The following is a 12,870-nucleotide window of genomic DNA, read 5'->3' as shown; positions in this document are numbered from 1 at the left end:
CGTCTCCTACCTTTATTCTGTCATCAGACACAACAGGTGGATTGCCACAAGGACCTCGTGGCGCAATGGTAGCGCGTTTGACTCCAGATCAGAAGGTTGTGTGTTCAAATCACGTCGGGGTCATATTTGCTTTTCCCACTCTGAAATACAAAATTGCTCTTCAGTATCTCGTTATTTCAACCTGACTGCATCTTTGTGCTCTGGGCCTAGTTGTTCTGGCGTTTCGAATGTAAGCTTTGCAGCAGGGAAGTATCATATTGACAGACACCCATGAAGGACATGGTCAACCTTTAAAGCAGGCCAATCTCTATGTTTTACTGGATGCAGCAGAAGTATTTCCTCTTTACCATCTCTTCAAGTGGGCCTGACTGATGTGCTGTTTTGTGCACGCTACGTGGGCTTTGTAAAGCATACCTCTGCCATTTGCATGGCCTCCTAGCGCTCTCAATATTTTCGTGTAATCGCTGAATGCTGCACTGTCCTGGGAACTCTAGGTGTGACTAAAGGATATATGCTGGGGCCCCGAAAGGGGGTCGGCAGTCTAGTGGCAATGGGCATCACTTTGCAGTTTGGGTTTGTGAGTTCAGGTACCGGTCTGGTGTCGGAAACCTGTAAGCGCCCTCCCAATCAACTGTCGGTCCTGGATTGTGAGGATTTCCCCTTATACTGGTCTCAGTAGACACATTTCCATTTTACTTTTTCACTCTCGCATTGCCTATTTCTCCCTCTCTCATAGTTACATTATAGACAAGAGAGACATTGTCAGCGAGAGGGCTTCACAGCACCTTCCCCCCTTTCCCTAAGTGCATTGCAAGGGGCTCTGGGAGGCGTGCACATTTGTCTGAACACAAAGATCCACTGGCAATAAAAAGCGTAGGTCCCTAGTTTGCATTTCTTAGAATTTGAGGTGACACTCAGAGTTGTCTCGGGCGTGACTGTACCTTTCATAGGAGATGTGCTAATCCCCAAACCCTCTTCCTTTGTCCCAGTAATCTGTCTTAGTGCCTCTAGCAAGTTGTTTTCTGAAACAAAGCTTACCTGAACATCATGTAAAATTGGTAACTTTTCAGTAGCAGTACAGTGCAGTATATAGCATTCCTGTTGCGCACAGCATCTAGATCCAAAAATTGCTTACTCTACCCCAGAAATTAGAATTCACCCAGTCAAACAGAGGGATCTATAAAGAGCATGGCAAGTAGTTAACATAAGCTACTTCCCCCAAGTTCTCTTGGTGAACTCTGCTGCCCTCTTTTAACAGAAGAATGCAACTGCAGGTCTTGCTTCTCAGCAAGGTACCTACATATAGAATCCTTGGTGCACTCTTGCTAAATCTGCTGGAATGTGTCTTCTATTGTGCCCAAGGTGGTTGTGTATTTGGGGACTCAGGGAAGCAAGGGAGCAGTCTAATGCACTGCAGTGCTAAGAGAGGCATGCCTTTTTCAGAAAAAAGTTCAGGTTTTCTGCCAATCAGAAAAAAATAGCAATGCAATCAGGCCAAAGGCAGAACACACATGCCAGTGAGTCTCTGTGGCGCAATTGGTTAGCGCGTTCGGCTGTTAACCGAAAAGACGCTGCTGTTTTGGGCACAAAGACACAGAGTGTTCCACTCAGTAAACCTGAGTCATTTCTCCCGTGTTCTCTGGGTTTAGCCTACTGTCCCCTTTTAACACAAGTGCGCAACTGTGGCTTTCTCCTCATAGCAAGTTATGCCTACACAGAGGGCATTTGGTGCACTGTTGATGGGCTCTGTCCTCTACTAAATCCCCTGTGTTTGTGGATTACGGGAGGTAGGGAAGTGCTTGATACCCTGATTTGCTGTGGGAAATAGAGCTATTTTAGAAATATTTTCAGGTTGCCTGGGGAGCATAAGCAAACAGCACACCAATCAGGCCCCAGTGTAAGCACTGCATGAGTCTCTGTGGCGCAATCGGTTAGCGCGTTCGGCTGTTAACCGAAAGGTTGGTGGTTCAAGCCCACCCAGGGACGATGCATTTTGGCTCAAAAATTCAGCATGACCAACTATGAACTTCTGTTTACCTCTCGCAGGTCTCGTCTGCTGACGTCCAAAAAATCCAATAAACTGCAAGCAATTCTTCTCGCTTGCTTTAGTTTTTCAAAACTTGCCATTCAATTCATAAACATCAAGACTTCATGGGAAGGGTTTGGCTGCAGCGTGTACTGATGCACAGAAGGAAGCTTTCCTAGCCAGTCTACTTAAAGAAGCAATGAGGCTCTGCAGGTCCATGTACGTCTCCTACCTTTACTCTGTCATCAGACACACCAGGTGGACTGCCACTAGGACCTCGTGGCACAATGGTAGCGCGTCTGACTCCAGATCAGAAGGTTGCGTGTTCAAATCACGTCGGGGTCATACTTCCTTTTCCCACTCTGAAATACAAAATTGTTCTTCAGTATCTCGTTATTTCAACCTGACTGCATCTTTGTGCTCTGGGCCTAGTTGTTCTGGCGTTTCGAATGTAAGCTTTGCAGCAGGGAAGTATCATATTTGCAGACACCCATGAAGGACATGGTCAACCTTTAAAGCAGGCCAATCTCTATGTTTTACTGGATGCAGCAGAAGTATTTCCTCTTTACCATCTCTTCAAGTGGGCCTGACTGATGTGCTGTTTTGTGCACGCTACGTGGGCTTTGTAAAGCATACCTCTGCCATTTGCATGGCCTCCTAGCGCTGTCAATATTTTCGTGTAATCGCTGAATGCTGCACTGTCCTGGGAAATCTAGGTGTGACTAAAGGATATATGCTGGGGCCCCGAAAGGGGGTCGGCAGTCTAGTGGCAATGCCCATCACTTTGCAGTTTGGGTTTGTGAGTTCAGGTACCGGTCTGGTGTCGGAAAACTGTAAGCGCCCTCCCAATCAACTGTCGGTCCTGGATTGGGAGGATTTCCCCTTATACTGGTCTCAGTAGACACATTTCCATTTTACTTTTTCACTCTCGCATTGCCTATTTCTCTCTCTCTCATAGATACATTATAGACAAGAGAGACATTGTCAGCGAGAGGGCTTCACAGCACCTTCCCCCATTTCCCTAAGTGCATTGCAAGGGGCTCTGGGAGGCGTGCACATTTGTCTGAAACACAAAGATCCACTGGCAATAAAAAGCGTAGGTCCCTAGTTTGCATTTCTTAGAATTTGAGGTGACACTCAGAGTTGTCTCGGGCGTGACTGTACCTTTCATAGGAGATATGCTAATCCCCAAACCCTCTTCCTTTGTCCCAGTAATCTGTCTTAGTGCCTCTAGCAAGTTGTTTTCTGAAACAAAGCTTACCTGAACATCCTGTAAAATTGGTAACTTTTCAGTAGCAGTACAGTGCAGTATATAGCATTCCTGTTGCGCACAGCATCTAGATCCAAAAATTGCTTACTCTACCCCAGAAATTAGAATTCACCCAGTCAAACAGAGGGATCTATAAAGAGCATGGCAAGTAGTTAACATAAGCTACTTCCCCCAAGTTCTCTTGGTGCACTCTGCTGCCCTCTTTTAACAGAAGAATGCAAATGCAGGTCTTGCTTCTCAGCAAGGTACCTACATATAGAATCCTTGGTGCACTCTTGCTAAATCTGCTGGAATGTGTCTTCTATTGTGCCCAAGGTGGTTGTGTATTTGGGGACTCAGGGAAGCAAGGGAGCAGTCTAATGCACTGCAGTGCTAAGAGAGGCATGCCTTTTTCAGAAAAAAGTTCAGGTTTTCTGCCAATCAGAAAAAAATAGCAATGCAATCAGGCCAAAGGCAGAACACACATGCCAGTGAGTCTCTGTGGCGCAATTGGTTAGCGCGTTCGGCTGTTAACCGAAAAGACGCTGCTGTTTTTGGCACAAAGACACAGAGTGTTCCACTCAGTAAACCTGAGTCATTTCTCCCGTGTTCTCTGGGTTCAGCCTACTGTCCCTTTTTAACACAAGTGCGCAACTGTGGCTTTCTCCTCATAGCAAGTTATGCCTACACAGAGGACATTTGGTGCACTGTTGATGGGCTCTGTCCTCTACTAAATCCCCTGTGTTTGTGGATGAGGGGAGGTAGGGAAGTGCTTGATACCCTGATTTGCTGTGGGAAATAGAGCTATTTTAGAAATATTTTCAGGTTGCCTGGGAAGCATAAGCAAACAGCACACCAATCAGGCCCCTGTGTAAGAACTGCATGAGTCTCTGTGGCGCAATCGGTTAGCGCGTTCGGCTGTTAACCGAAAGGTTGGTTGTTCAAGCCCACCCAGGGACGGTGCATTTTGGCTCAAAAATTCAGCATGACCAACTATGAACTTCTGTTTACCTCTCGCAGGTCTCGTCTGCTGACGTCCAAAAAATCCAATAAACTGTAAGCAATTCTTCTCGCTTGCTTTAGTTTTTCAAAACTTGCCATTCAATTCATAAACATCAAGACTTCATGGGAAGGGTTTGGCTGCAGCGTGTACTGATGCACAGAAGGAAGCTATCCTAGCCAGTCTACTTAAAGAAGCAATGAGGCTCTGCAGGTCCATGCACGTCTCCTACCTTTATTCTGTCATCAGACATACCAGGTGGATTTCCACAAGGACCTCGTGGCGCAATGGTAGCGCGTCTGACTCCAGATCAGAAGGTTTCGTGTTCAAATCACGTCGGGGGCATATTTGCTTTTCCCACTCTGAAATATAAAATTGCTCTTCAGTAATTCGTTATTTCAACCTGACTGCATCTTTGTGCTCTGGGCCTAGTTGTTCTGGCGTTTCGAATGTAAACTTTGCAGCAGGGAAGTATCATATTTGCAGACACCCATGAAGGACATGGTCAACCTTTAAAGCAGGCCAATCTCTATGTTTTACTGGATGCAGCAGAAGTATTTCCTCTTTACCATCTCTTCAAGTGGGCCTGACTGATGTGCTGTTTTGTGCACGCTACGTGGGCTTTGTAAAGCATACCTCTGCCATTTGCATGGCCTCCTAGCGCTGTCAATATTTTCGTGTAATCGCTGAATGCTGCACTGTCCTGGGAACTCTAGGTGTGACCAAACGATATATGCTGGGGCCCCCAAAGGGGGTCGGCAGTCTAGTGGCAATGGGCATCACTTTGCAGTTTGGGTTTGTGAGTTCAGGTACCGGTCTGGTGTCGGAAACCTGTAAGCGCCCTCCCAATCAACTGTCGGTCCTGGATTGTGAGGATTTCCCCTTATACTGGTCTCAGTAGACACATTTCCATTTTACTTTTTCACTCTCGCATTGCCTATTTCTCTCTCTCTCATAGATACATTATAGACAAGAGAGACATTGTCAGCGAGAGGGCTTCACAGCACCTTCCCCCATTTCCCTAAGTGCATTGCAAGGGGCTCTGGGAGGCGTGCACATTTGTCTGAAACACAAAGATCCACTGGCAATAAAAAGCGTAGGTCCCTAGTTTGCATTTCTTAGAATTTGAGGTGACACTCAGAGTTGTCTCGGTCGTGACTGTACCTTTCATAGGAGATGTGCTAATCCCCAAACCCTCTTCCTTTGTCCCAGTAATCTGTCTTAGTGCCTCTAGCAAGTTGTTTTCTGAAACAAAGCTTACCTGAACATCCTGTAAAATTGGTAACTTTTCAGTAGCAGTACAGTGCAGTATATAGCATTCCTGTTGCGCACAGCATCTAGATCCAAAAATTGCTTACTCTACCCCAGAAATTAGAATTCACCCAGTCAAACAGCGGGATCTATAAAGAGCATGGCAAGTAGTTAACATAAGCTACTTCCCCCAAGTTCTCTTGGTGCACTCTGCTGCCCTCTTTTAACAGAAGAATGCAACTGCAGGTCTTGCTTCTCAGCAAGGTACCTACATATAGAATCCTTGGTGCACTCTTGCTAAATCTGCTGGAATGTGTCTTCTATTGTGCCCAAGGTGGTTTTGTATTTGGGGACTCAGGGAATCAAGGGAGCAGTCTAATGCACTGCAGCGCTAAGAGAGGCATGCCTTTTTCAGAAAAAAGTTCAGGTTTTCTGCCAATCAGAAAAAAATAGCAATGCAATCAGGCCAAAGGCAGAACACACATGCCAGTGAGTCTCTGTGGCACAATTGGTTAGCGCGTTCGGCTGTTAACCGAAAAGACGCTGCTGTTTTTGGCACAAAGACACAGAGTGTTCCACTCAGTAAACCTGAGTCATTTCTCCCGTGTTCTCTGGGTTCAGCCTACTGTCCCCTTTTAACACAAGTGCGCAACTGTGGCTTTCTCCTCATAGCAAGTTATGCCTACACAGAGGACATTTGGTGCACTGTTGATGGGCTCTGTCCTCTACTAAATCCCCTGTGTTTGTGGATTAGGGGAGGTAGGGAAGTGCTTGATACCCTGATTTGCTGTGGGAAATAGAGCTATTTTAGAAATATTTTCAGGTTGCCTGGGAAGCATAAGCAAACAGCACACCAATCAGGCCCCTGTGTAAGAACTGCATGAGTCTCTGTGGCGCAATCGGTTAGCGCGTTCGGCTGTTAACCGAAGCCCACCCAGGGACGGTGCATTTTGGCTCAAAAATTCAGCGTGACCAACTATGGACTTCTGTTTACCTCTCGCAGGTCTCGTCTGCTGACGTCCAAAAAATCCAATAAACTGCAAGCAATTCTTCTAGCTTGCTTTAGTTTTTCAAAACTTGCCATTCAATTCATAAACATCAAGACTTCATGGGAAGGGTTTGGCTGCAGCGTGTACTCATGCACAGAAGGAAGCTATCCTAGCCAGTCTACTTAAAGATGCAATGAGGCTCTGCAGGTTCATGCACGTCTCCTACCTTTATTCTGTCATCAGACACACCAGGTGGATTGCCGCAAGGACCTCGTGGCGCAATGGTAGCGTCTGACTCCAGATCAGAAGGTTGTGTGTTCAAATCACGTCGGGGTCATACTTCCTTTTCCCACTCTGAAATACAAAATTGCTCTTCAGTATCTCGTTATTTCAACCTGACTGCATCTTTATGCTCTGGGCCTAGTTGTTCTGGCGTTTCGAATGTAAGCTTTGCAGCAGGGAAGTATCATATTGACAGACACCCATGAAGGACATGGTCAACCTTTAAAGCAGGCCAATCTCTATGTTTTACTGGATGCAGCAGAAGTATTTCCTCTTTACCATCTCTTCAAGTGGGCCTGACTGATGTGCTGTTTTGTGCACGCTACGTGGGCTTTGTAAAGCATACCTCTGCCATTTGCATGGCCTCCTAGCGCTGTCAATATTTTCGTGTAATCGCTGAATGCTGCACTGTCCTGGGAACTCTAGGTGTGACCAAACGATATATGCTGGGGCCCCGAAAGGGGGTCGGCAGTCTAGTGGCAATGGGCATCACTTTGCAGTTTGGGTTTGTGAGTTCAGGTACCGGTCTGGTGTCGGAAACCTGTAAGCGCCCTCCCAATCAACTGTCGGTCCTGGATTGTGAGGATTTCCCCTTATACTGGTCTCAGTAGACACATTTCCATTTTACTTTTTCACTCTCGCATTGCCTATTTCTCTCTCTCTCATAGTTACATTATAGACAAGAGAGACATTGTCAGCGAGAGGGCTTCACAGCACCTTCCCCCCTTTCCCTAAGTGCATTGCAAGGGGCTCTGGGAGGCGTGCACATTTGTCTGAAACACAAAGATCCACTGGCAATAAAAAGCGTAGGTCCCTAGTTTGCATTTCTTAGAATTTGAGGTGACACTCAGAGTTGTCTCGGGCGTGACTGTACCTTTCATAGGAGATGTGCTAATCCCCAAACCCTCTTCCTTTGTCCCAGTAATCTGTCTTAGTGCCTCTAGCAAGTTGTTTTCTGAAACAAAGCTTACCTGAACATCCTGTAAAATTGGTAACTTTTCAGTAGCAGTACAGTGCAGTATATAGCATTCCTGTTGCGCACAGCATCTAGATCCAAAAATTGCTTACTCTACCCCAGAAATTAGAATTCACCCAGTCAAACAGAGGGATCTATAAAGAGCATGGCAAGTAGTTAAAATAAGCTACTTCCCCCAAGTTCTCTTGGTGCACTCTGCTGCCCTCTTTTAACAGAAGAATGCAACTGCAGGTCTTGCTTCTCAGCAAGGTACCTACAGATAGAATCCTTGGTGCACTCTTGCTAAATCTGCTGGAATGTGTCTTCTATTGTGCCCAAGGTGGTTGTGTATTTGGGGACTCAGGGAAGCAAGGGAGCAGTCTAATGCACTGCAGTGCTAAGAGAGGCATGCCTTTTTCAGAAAAAAGTTCAGGTTTTCTGCCAATCAGAAAAAAATAGCAATGCAATCAGGCCAAAGGCAGAACACACATGCCAGTGAGTCTCTGTGGCAAAATTGGTTAGCGCGTTCGGCTGTTAACCGAAAAGACGCTGCTGTTTTTGGCACAAAGACACAGAGTGTTCCACTCAGTAAACCTGAGTCATTTCTCCCGTGTTCTCTGGGTTCAGCCTACTGTCCCCTTTTAACACAAGTGCGCAACTGTGGCTTTCTCCTCATAGCAAGTTATGCCTACACAGAGGACATTTGGTGCACTGTTGATGGGCTCTGTCCTCTACTAAATCCCCTGTGTTTGTGGATTAGGGGAGGTAGGGAAGTGCTTGATACCCTGATTTGCTGTGGGAAATAGAGCTATTTTAGAAATATTTTCAGGTTGCCTGGGAAGCATAAGCAAACAGCACACCAATCAGGCCCCTGTGTAAGAACTGCATGAGTCTCTGTGGCGCAATCGGTTAGCGCGTTCGGCTGTTAACCGAAAGGTTGGTGGTTCAAGCCCACCCAGGGACGGTGCATTTTGGCTCAAAAATTCAGCGTGACCAACTATGGACTTCTGTTTACCTCTCGCAGGTCTCGTCTGCTGACGTCCAAAAAATCCAATAAACTGCAAGCAATTCTTCTCGCTTGCTTTAGTTTTTCAAAATTTGCCATTCAATTCATAAACATCAAGACTTCATGGGAAGGGTTTGGCTGCAGCGTGTACTGATGCACAGAAGGAAGCTATCCTAGCCAGTCTACTTAAAGAAGCAATGAGGCTGTGCAGGTCCATGCACGTCTCCTACCTTTATTCTGTCATCAGACACACCAGGTGAACTGCCGCAAGGACCTCGTGGCGCAATGGTAGCGCGTCTGACTCCAGATCAGAAGGTTGTGTGTTCAAATCACGTCGGGGTCATACTTCCTTTTCCCACTCTGAAATACAAAATTGCTCTTCAGTATCTCGTTATTTCAACCTGACTGCATCTTTATGCTCTGGGCCTAGTTGTTCTGGCGTTTCGAATGTAAGCTTTGCAGCAGGGAAGTATCATATTGACAGACACCCATGAAGGACATGGTCAACCTTTAAAGCAGGCCAATCTCTATGTTTTACTGGATGCAGCAGAAGTATTTCCTCTTTACCATCTCTTCAAGTGGGCCTGACTGATGTGCTGTTTTGTGCACGCTACGTGGGCTTTGTAAAGCATACCTCTGCCATTTGCATGGCCTCCTAGCGCTGTCAATATTTTCGTGTAATCGCTGAATGCTGCACTGTCCTGGGAACTCTAGGTGTGACCAAACGATATATGCTGGGGCCCCGAAAGGGGGTCGGCAGTCTAGTGGCAATGCCCATCACTTTGCAGTTTGGGTTTGTGAGTTCAGGTACCGGTCTGGTGTCAGAAAACTGTAAGCGCCCTCCCAATCAACTGTCGGTCCTGGATTGTGAGGATTTCCCCTTATACTGGTCTCAGTAGACACATTTCCATTTTACTTTTTCACTCTCGCATTGCCTATTTCTCTCTCTCTCATAGATACATTATAGACAAGAGAGACATTGTCAGCGAGAGGGTTGCACAGCACCTTCCCCCATTTCCCTAAGTGCATTGCATGGGGCTCTGGGAGGCGTGCACATTTGTCTGAAACACAAAGATCCACTGGCAATAAAAGGCGTAGGACCCCAGTTCGCATTTCTTAGAATTTGAGGAGGCACTCAGAGTTGTCTCGGGCGTGACTGTACCTTTCATAGGAGATGTGCTAATCCCCAAACCCTTTATCCTTTGTCCCAGTAATCTGTCCTAGGGCCTCTAGCAAGTTGTTTTCTGAAACAAAGCTTACCTGAACATCCTGTAAAATTGGTAACTTTTCAGTAGCAGTACAGTGCAGTATATAGCATTCCTGTTGCGCACAGCATCTAGATCCAAAAATTGCTTACTCTACCCCAGAAATTAGAATTCACCCAGTCAAACAGAGGGATCTATAAAGATCATGGCAAGTAGTTAACATAATCTACTTCCCCCAAGTTCTCTTGGTGCACTCTGCTGCCCTCTTTTAACGGAAGAATGCAACTGCAGGTCTTGCTTCTCAGAAAGGTACCTACATATAGAAACCTTGATGCACTCTTGCTAAATCTGCTGGAATGTGTCTTCTATTGTGCCCAAGGTGGTTGTGTATTTGGGGACTCAGGGAAGCAAGGGAGCAGTCTAATGCACTGCAGTGCTAAGAGAGGCATGCCTTTTTCAGAAAAAAGTTCAGGTTTTCTGCCAATCAGAAAAAAATAGCAATGCAATCAGGCCAAAGGCAGAACACACATGCCAGTGAGTCTCTGTGGCACAATTGGTTAGCGCGTTCGGCTGTTAACCGAAAAGACGCTGCTGTTTTTGGCACAAAGACACAGAGTGTTCCACTCAGTAAACCTGAGTCATTTCTCCCGTGTTCTCTGGGTTCAGCCTACTGTCCCCTTTTAACACAAGTGCGCAACTGTGGCTTTCTCCTCATAGCAAGTTATGCCTACACAGAGGACATTTGGTGCACTGTTGATGGGCTCTGTCCTCTACTAAATCCCCTGTGTTTGTGGATTAGGATTAGGGGAGGTAGGGAAGTGCTTGATACCCTGATTTGCTGTGGGAAAAAGAGCTATTTTAGAAATATTTTCAGGTTGCCTGGGAAGCATAAGCAAACAGCACACCAATCAGGCCCCAGTGTAAGCACTGCATGAGTCTCTGTGGCGCAATCGGTTAGCGCGTTCAGGTTGGTGGTTCAAGCCCACCCAGGGACGATGCATTTTGGCTCAAAAATTCAGCATGACCAACTATGAACTTCTGTTTACCTCTCGCAGGTCTCGTCTGCTGACGTCCAAAAAATCCAATAAACTGCAAGCAATTCTTCTGGCTTGCTTTAGTTTTTCAAAACTTGCCATTCAATTCATAAACATCAAGACTTCATGGGAAGGGTTTGGCTGCAGCGTGTACTGATGCACAGAAGGAAGCTATCCTAGCCAGTCTACTTAAAGAAGCAATGAGGCTCTGCAGGTGCATGTACGTCTCCTACCTTTATTCTGTCATCAGACACACCAGGTGGACTGCCACAAGGACCTCGTGGCGCAATGGTAGCGCGTCTGACTCCAGATCAGAAGGTTGCGTGTTCAAATCACGTCGGGGTCATATTTGCTTTTCCCACTCTGAAATACAAAATTGCTCTTCAGTATCTCGTTATTTCAACCTGACTGCATCTTTGTGCTCTGGGCCTAGTTGTTCTGGCGTTTCGAATGTAAGCTTTGCAGCAGGGAAGTATCATATTGACAGACACCCATGAAGGACATGGTCAACCTTTAAAGCAGGCCAATCTCTATGTTTTACTGGATGCAGCAGAAGTATTTCCTCTTTACCATCTCTTCAAGTGGGCCTGACTGATGTGCTGTTTTGTGCACGCTACGTGGGCTTTGTAAAGCATACCTCTGCCATTTGCATGGCCTCCTAGCGCTGTCAATATTTTCGTGTAATCGCTGAATGCTGCACTGTCCTGGGAACTCTAGGTGTGACTAAAGGATATATGCTGGGGCCCCGAAAGGGGGTCGGCAGTCTAGTGGCAATGCCCATCACTTTGCAGTTTGGGTTTGTGAGTTCAGGTACCGGTCTGGTGTCGGAAAACTGTAAGCGCCCTCCCAATCAACTGTCGGTCCTGGATTGTGAGGATTTCCCCTTATACTGGTCTCAGTAGACACATTTCCATTTTACTTTTTCACTCTCGCATTGCCTATTTCTCTCTCTCTCATAGTTACATTATAGACAAGAGAGACATTGTCAGCGAGAGGGCTTCACAGCACCTTCCCCCCTTTCCCTAAGTGCATTGCAAGGGGCTCTGGGAGGCGTGCACATTTGTCTGAACCACAAAGATCCACTGGCAATAAAAAGCGTAGGTCCCTAGTTTGCATTTCTTAGAATTTGAGGTGACACTCAGAGTTGTCTTGGGCGTGACTGTACCTTTCATAGGAGATGTGCTAATCCCCAAACCCTCTTCCTTTGTCCCAGTAATCTGTCCTAGGGCCTCTAGCAAGTTGTTTTCTGAAACAAAGCTTACCTGAACATCCTGTAAAATTGGTAACTTTTCAGTAGCAGTACAGTGCAGTATACAGCATTCCTGTTGCGCACAGCAACTAGATCCAAAAATTGCTTACTCTACCCCAGAAATTAGAATTCACCCAGTCAAACAGAGGGATCTATAAAGAGCATGGCAAGTAGTTAACATAAGCTACTTCCCCCAAGTTCTCTTGGTGCACTCTGCTGCCCTCTTTTAACAGAAGAATGCAACTGCAGGTCTTGCTTCTCAGCAAGGTACCTACATATAGAATCCTTGGTGCACTCTTGCTAAATCTGCTGGAATGTGTCTTCTATTGTGCCCAGGGTGGTTGTGTATTTGGGGGCTCAGGGAAGCAAGGGAGCAGTCTAATGCACTGCAGTGCTAAGAGAGGCATGCCTTTTTCAGAAAAAAGTTCAGGTTTTCTGCCAATCAGAAAAAAATAGCAATGCAATCAGGCCAAAGGCAGAACACACATGCCAGTGAGTCTCTGTGGTGCAATTGGTTAGCGCGTTCGGCTGTTAACCGAAAAGACGCTGCTGTTTTTGGCACAAAGACACAGAGTGTTCCACTCAGTAAACCTGAGTCATTTCTCCCGTGTTCTCTGGGTTCAG

General features: G+C 46.3%; 7 non-coding genes across 7 annotated transcripts; all 7 read left to right on the top strand.

Annotated features, from left to right (window-relative positions):
* Positions 1-51: 51 nt before the first annotated feature.
* On the top strand, positions 52-123 carry TRNAW-CCA (transfer RNA tryptophan (anticodon CCA)). Its single transcript has one exon. It is a non-coding gene; the product is annotated as a tRNA-Trp (tRNA).
* A 1,789-nt stretch (positions 124-1,912) lies between these two features.
* Positions 1,913-1,986, top strand: TRNAN-GUU (transfer RNA asparagine (anticodon GUU)). Its single transcript has one exon. It is a non-coding gene; the product is annotated as a tRNA-Asn (tRNA).
* Positions 1,987-2,299: 313 nt separating this feature from the next.
* On the top strand, positions 2,300-2,371 carry TRNAW-CCA (transfer RNA tryptophan (anticodon CCA)). The gene has a single exon. It is a non-coding gene; the product is annotated as a tRNA-Trp (tRNA).
* A 2,177-nt stretch (positions 2,372-4,548) lies between these two features.
* Positions 4,549-4,620, top strand: TRNAW-CCA (transfer RNA tryptophan (anticodon CCA)). Its single transcript has one exon. It is a non-coding gene; the product is annotated as a tRNA-Trp (tRNA).
* A 4,022-nt stretch (positions 4,621-8,642) lies between these two features.
* TRNAN-GUU (transfer RNA asparagine (anticodon GUU)) lies at positions 8,643-8,716 on the top strand. The gene has a single exon. It is a non-coding gene; the product is annotated as a tRNA-Asn (tRNA).
* Positions 8,717-9,029: 313 nt separating this feature from the next.
* On the top strand, positions 9,030-9,101 carry TRNAW-CCA (transfer RNA tryptophan (anticodon CCA)). Its single transcript has one exon. It is a non-coding gene; the product is annotated as a tRNA-Trp (tRNA).
* Positions 9,102-11,271: 2,170 nt separating this feature from the next.
* TRNAW-CCA (transfer RNA tryptophan (anticodon CCA)) lies at positions 11,272-11,343 on the top strand. Its single transcript has one exon. It is a non-coding gene; the product is annotated as a tRNA-Trp (tRNA).
* Positions 11,344-12,870: the final 1,527 nt, after the last annotated feature.

Source organism: Ambystoma mexicanum, chromosome 11 (assembly GCF_040938575.1).
Source record: "Ambystoma mexicanum isolate Mex_15411 chromosome 11, UKY_AmexF1_1, whole genome shotgun sequence".
Taxonomy (NCBI): domain Eukaryota; kingdom Metazoa; phylum Chordata; class Amphibia; order Caudata; family Ambystomatidae; genus Ambystoma; species Ambystoma mexicanum.
The sequence above is the reverse complement of the archived record's forward strand: the minus strand, read 5'-3'. Positions and strand labels throughout refer to the sequence as shown.